A 6,817-nucleotide genomic window follows, 5' to 3' on the forward strand; every position below is an offset into this window, starting at 1 on the left:
AAGCCAAAAGCCAACCAAATGTCCTTTAGCCACGCCCAAACTCCCTGTGACAATTCTGATATATGGATGACTTTCCCTGGGAAATGCATTTTGAAAACGTCCAAGCCTTGCCACTTGATTCGCTTATCGCGAAGAAAGCTTAGCACAGTCCCAAGTTGGGGGTTTCTCGTGGATTCGGTGTCCGATTTACTGGGTTAAACTTAGCAACGCCACCCAGGCCACCTCTGGCCACCCCTGGGCCCAGGCCTGGAGCCTCAGGCTCCCATCTCAGGGCGATGGTAGTATTTATCAACTCCCTCCCCAGGACCTCGGATTTCACCTCGTTCTTTCCCCTCTGCATGTTCAGTTTGTTTTCTCAAGACCTAAGCAATTTTTAATGTACTCTATACTTCCCGCTTAATCCTCATCGTTTATTGTATAATTATAGTTTCAAAGTGATTATGTAATTAAAATCATGTTTCGTTGCAGCAGGACTTCAAAAGGGACGGCAGACCCCCGCTCTGGCATTGTTTTCTAGTGATGTAATAATTTCCCTGTGATATTTAAAATAAACACATTAGTTCAAGAATTCTAAACATGTCTCAAAGTATATAGTAGGCTTGATTGGCACGAGGCTGGCTTGTAAAGAAATGGTAAAACCTATCACTAGTTTAATATATTTCTACGCTCCCATGCAGGGTAAATTACAGGATAATGGGGCGCAGGCGATGGTAAGCTCTGTTTATATAATCCATTTCTTCACACGAGTTCCCATTGCTTTCCGTTCCCTTTGCTGTATGTGGTGGTTCTCTGATCCCCTGACCCCAGCCATGTGTTTTCACTTTTTCTTCTGATCTCAATTCCATGACCAGCGGGGAATAAAATACAAATTGAATAGTAACCATTCACAGGCCGTTCTTTTCAAACTGTTGTTAAAACCTCTTTGTCTTGTCTAGCGGTTGATAGATACATGTGGTGTGTTTCTCCGCTTGACTTTTCTTCTTCATCATCATCCTCCTCCTCTTCTCTCTCCGCCACTGCTCCTCCACTTCGCCTTGGCCAAGGGGGAAAAAAATTAAAAGGAAAATAATAATAATAACCCTCCTCCAATTATACTCTTTAAAAATTAAAACCCACACTTCATTTTCCAACCATCCCTTGCGCGTCCCGCGCGCTCCCGGGTCGCCGGGCGGATTCACCACGTGCAATAAAAGAACCGGCGGGAGCCGAGCGAGCGCGGCGCCCCGTGTGAGGTCCACGCCGCCGTCCCGCGGCCGGAGGGTTCATGTCACACACAACCGGCCCCGCCTCTGATCTCCACGTGGAACGCTCCTTCCAGGAATTCCAGGGGGCTGGGGGCTGGGGGCTGGGGGGGGGGGGCGGTGGAGGCCCGTCCGAGAGAGGGAAGTTAAGATGATCTGAAAACTACTTCGCTCCCCTCCCCTCCCCTCTCTTTCCCTTTTCACGGCTGGCCTTGCTGGAGGGGGTGGGGGGATGGTGAGGTGCACCGGAGGGAGAGCTGTCGGGTTGTCCGGGTCCCTGGACCTAGCCCTTTCCTAGATATCTCCCTCCGGTGCAACCCCTGGCCTTCTCCTCCGGACCCCTAAAGACAAGAGTCACTAAATGCAGAAACCTAGGTTCTGCGCCCTGCTTGCTTTAATATATATGTATGTGTATATGTATATGTATATATGTGTGTGTGTATATATATATATACATATATATATACATATGTGTGTGTGTGTGTATATATATATATATATATATATATATATTCCCCCCCCCCCCAGAGGGTCTTCAAGGTCAGCGCGCGGCATGGTCTTGGTTAATTCATTGCTAACACTCGCCCGGGGGGAACCGGACGGCAGGAATGGATCTTGTCCGGTGGCCTTGGGACCCCTTCGTTCTATGGCCGTGTCTGTCCCTGTAGATGAGTCCACTCGGCCTTCCCGCGAGGCGGGGCGCGCCGCGGCACGGTGGCTCTGCGCGCCCTGGGCGCACGGCCGGGGCGGGGAGCTCGGGCCCGCGCCGGGTAGGGTTTCCCGGGCGAGGCGGCGCGGAGCCAGCGGCCCCGGGGCGAGGGCGCCTGACAGCGCTGTCCGCCGCGGGCCCGCGTACCTGTAAGCTGAGCCCGGCTCACGTGCTTCATATTAAACTTCCGTGCCCGGTGTCTTTTCATTCTCTCTCTCTCTCCCTCTCTCTCTCTTTTTCCTCGGAAAGGGCTCTTATAAACTTCCCTTCGTTTATCTAGCCTGGTTTTCATTGCTCCAGTTTTGCATGGGTTGACTTTGTTTAGTTTATTAACCCACGGGGTTACTTTAACTAAACATTTGGGCTGAATACTTTGGGGTTGGATTTCAACGTTTTCTAACGAAATTACTGAGTTTTTTGAAGCCGCACAGAGAACGCTGTGTTGAGTTTATTAGTCAATTTAACAAGCTATAAGGGAAGGGAGCGGGGTGTGGTGGTGGGGGGGGAATGCATTTAGGACACTCCGGGTTCGGACCCACCCAAGGAAGCAGCTAGCGACCCCTCGGGATGGGGATGGGTTCCACCCGCGCTGCCCACTGCTCAAAGCGCGCCTGGGGCCTTCATTCCTGCCACCGCCCGGCCTCCCGGCTGCAGGCTCCGCTGCGCCCAGGCCCCAGGGCTTCCCAGGAGGGACCGTGCAGGAAAAGGGAGCTGGGATGGGATCAACCGGAAAGATTGGAAACCAACTGTTCCAAGTGGGCAGAGGACAGACTGGCCACTTGGATCTTAGACCAGGATGTGCCTTTCCTCGGGCCTTTTGGAGGCTGTGGGAGCCTGGAGGACTCTGTCCAAGTGCGAAGACGGCCTAGGGCAGCCTAGGAATTGGACACACAGGGAGGGAAGTGTGGCCTTTCGGGCCACGTCCTTCTACCCCAGGAAGTCTTCAAGATGGTGAAACTAAGCCGAAGAGCCTTTCTCTACAGCTTCCTGTCCTGGACAGTTACCTTTCCCTTCCCTACTTCACGCTCTTCCTGCCTTTTAGATTTTGGTACCGATGTCCAGCTAAGAGCTGGCCTAGCTTAACACATCCTTGAACCGGTGGGAAACTCAGAAGAATCTGGGAAGTCTGTCATGGTGTGATAATGAGGCGGAAGTCCCAACAAGTGGGAGGAGGGGAACCCTTCAGCTTTCTGGGATATGTTGGGTGGGAGGGAGTGAAACAGTGAGATTTCTCCCAAGCTGAGCATGTGAATTTCACACCATGAAGACAAGGTGTCTTTACCACCTGTAACTTGGGAAGTGATGAGGACCATGGCTCCCAACATTTCTAAGATTTCATTATAATAAAGATCAACATTTGAATGATACAAAATGGAAGAACAGGAAGAGTCTTTCAGCTTCGTCCCTTAGCCTCCCAACGGCCCTCTCTTAAAGCCAGCACTTCTTTATTTAGAAAAAAAAATTTTTTTTTGTTTATTTTTATTTATTTGAGAGTGGCAGACAGAGATAGAAAGAGGCAGATAGAGAATGGGCGCTCCAGGGCCTCCAGCCACTGCAAATGAACTCCAGATGCATGTGCCACCCTGTGCATCTGGCTTTGGTGGGTCCTGAGGAATCGAGCCTTGAACCGGGGTCCTTAAAGCCACCACTTCTTGTAAATTGCTCTGGCTGATAGCAAGCCTTTGCAAAGGCTTACCTGCTTCCTGCTGAGCTCTGCTTCCACTCTCCGGACAGGCACACCTCTTTCACTGTTGACTGCAAGACCCCCAAGAGGACCACCCCCGGCCTTACAAGTCCTTGTTTGACATCCTCTATCCTGGCCTTCCAAGCCCCTGAACCACCAGGCTGCAGGTTGCAGATGGACTGAGAGCCTCCCTCCTCTCAAGACTCCCACTGCATGGGGCAGTTGGTTAGTTAGTGGGGTTTGTTAGCTAGCAGATTGATTGGTTAGTGGGTTTAGTGGGTATTTATACTGGTTGGTTAATTAGTGGATTGGTTGTCAGTGGGATGGTTGGGGCTGAGTCACACCTCCTCTCCCAACGTCCCACAGTCATGGCGTTCACTGTCTTCTCCAACAGTCTGACCCCTCTGGGTACTACTAGAGTCAATTTCATAGAGATTTCTGGAACTTTCTGGGCACCCTTTTCTGATGTGTACTGGTCAAGCTCTTCTCTGGCCTTGGTCAACCTTCTCACTGCCCAGCCATTTGGAATCAGTCTTTCCTTGTACTCCACAGTAGCTTACTTTGATACCACTTATATTTAATAGTCACTTGGGTGTCTTATATTTCTCCCTTTAGGTTCCAAGCAGTTAACTCCTAAGACATTCAAAGCAAATACTAATTTTTATTTATTTTAGAGAGAGAGGGAGAGAGAGAGAGAAAGGGAGGGAGAATGGGCATGCCAGGGCCTCTAGCAACTGCAAACAAACTTCAGATGCATCTGGCTTCCATGGGTACTGGGGAACTGAACCCGGGTCCATAGGCTTGGCAGGCAGGTACCTTAACTGCTGAGCCATCTTTCTAACCTAATACCAATTTTTTTTTGTTAATTAGTCTTTTCTCCTCACCCTCCCTCCCCCAAAAGGAAAAGATGCTGCACTAAGCATTAAACCCTTCTCTTACCTAAATGTTAGTTACCATTAGCTCTCAGTATCCTGTTAAGGTAAATCTCACTGGTTTGATTAATTGATGGCACTAAATCTTTCAGAATTCCTGTGCATTTAAAGGTACCTGGTCATTCTAAGGAATCTCCACATTTGTGGTGGTGGTGGTGGGGGGGAACACCACACACTTCGAGGTTTGAGATTCCTGATGAAGATGCTGCCATTTGGGGACATTTTTTTACATCATTGCTGAAGTTCTAGGTCCCTCCAATATTACCCAGGTTTAAGTTCATAGACATTTCTCTACATTCTCTGCTTTTTTGGGACAGGGAAGCAGATTCCTGAAGGAAGGGGAAGACTTTCTAAGTTCCTCGGTAGGTATCTTTTTGCACCCCTTCCCCTTTTCCAGGAGCACAACTTCACCCATGTGGCCCATGGTGACCTGTGGTGGCGCTTGCACCTGGAGGACAAGGTCCCTTTGGACTCCACTGAGCCCTGAGGCACAATGCAATAGGACTGAAGCTTACACCAGGACAGCCTCTCGCTGCAGCCAGCCTAGAGCTACAGTTTTAGTCCTGCTTCCCATAGAATACCATGAAGTTCATCCTTCCCCCACCTCCACCTCTGCCACTGTAGGGGGTAGGTGACAAGAGCTTACTATTATTTAAGTAAGATTTGCTGCCCACCAGCAATCAAGACTATGCAAGGGCAGATACCAAGCAGGTGCTGAGACCACAGTGACGGACAAGATGGTCAAAGACCCTACTCTCAATGGGGCTTACCATCTTATTAGAGGGGCTTCAGTAAATGTTCTTGGGGCTTAACCTCAAGGTGTCCAGGCTCAGCTGATGGAGAACACCCCGGGCCTAGGACTCCTGCGGTCCCCTCAACACTCGTTGTGGATTTTTGCTCAACTTCATGGGTCAGCATTTTACCTCCAGACTGGGAAGACTTTATGAGACTGGCCACGTCAGTGTGCATGTTGTAGATCCTTTAAACGTGAAATGCTCATATGCTCAGGTCTGGAAGTTAAGTCGTGATTATAAAAGGAAATCCGATCAGTTCTGTATAATAACAAAAACAGACTTGCACTCCTCTCTCTTGCTCCCCACCCATGAGAAAAAAAACAAACACCCTGGAAAGAATCTGAAGTTAAAATAAAATGCAGCTGGCCACAGGCCATCGTGTGTGATGATAATTAGACAAATGTTTTCCAAGGATGCATGATCTTGTGAAGACGGTGGGGTGGGGAGGGAGTTAGGAAAGAGGTTAGTAAAGCAACAAGCCCTGTATGCCCACAAAGGGGTTAAGTGATAGCTCAATGTCACCCAATCTCTAATTTGGTAACTTGTATTTATTTTTTTCCCATGCATACTGGGAAACATGTCTTCAACTAAGAGAGTGAAGAAAACCTGAAGGCTTTGATTTACAAAAATTAAAGCCATGACTAGGCTTTGGATCAAGGTTGAGTCCTGAGCCTGGAAAGCCTCATCCTTCATCTCTCCAACCTTTCCTGCCCCAGGGAAAGAGTTAAGAGTCTTAAATTAAAGCAGCTCTTCTGCCATCTGGGGCTCTGGCTTGTCTGACCCTCTCCCAAATCACTGTAAGCCTGAGTCTGGAATGGATAGACAGCTGGACAGGGTGACCTGGCTGCCTTCTGCTTCTGGGTGGTTTGGGATCTTGGGACCAGGCCTGGTGACAGAGGATGGAGAGGATGCCAGTATCATCCATAAGCTGCCCAACTGTGTGCAAGATGTGGGTGCCTCTCATTCCCCACTTGACCTCCTCCTTAGAGATCCTATGAGACATTCACACCTTAGTGTGACTGCTGAAGCCAGTGTGTCAAACCACCCAGGGTTATTTACATTCTAAGCTCGGACTTTGATAGAGACAAAAGTAATTTATCCCCATTAAAAGAATCCTGAATATGTGAACACATGGACAAGGGTTTTTGGTGTGAAAGGGGGTTAGAAAAGAGATGGGAAATTCCCTTCGAAGCTAGTGAGCGCAGGGTTGGGGGTAAACTGGTGAAATTCTTCCATCTGAACCAAAGAGAAGTTGTTACCTGTGGGGAGACTGTTGAGTAGAGGTGGGAGAAAAAGAAATGGCAGGGAAGGCATTTGTACGTAACAAAGCACCCACTCTCTGTTTCCAAGGGAGACGATTTTCAAGTAAGGTGGTGGATTCCAAGCTGCCTGCCTAGGCTCAGAGAGCCTGGGAAATGTCTACAACATTGCCCCAACTCTTGAAGACTCCTCCTTGA

This window comes from Jaculus jaculus, chromosome 14 (genome assembly GCF_020740685.1).
Source record: "Jaculus jaculus isolate mJacJac1 chromosome 14, mJacJac1.mat.Y.cur, whole genome shotgun sequence".
Classification (NCBI taxonomy): Eukaryota; Metazoa; Chordata; class Mammalia; order Rodentia; family Dipodidae; genus Jaculus; species Jaculus jaculus.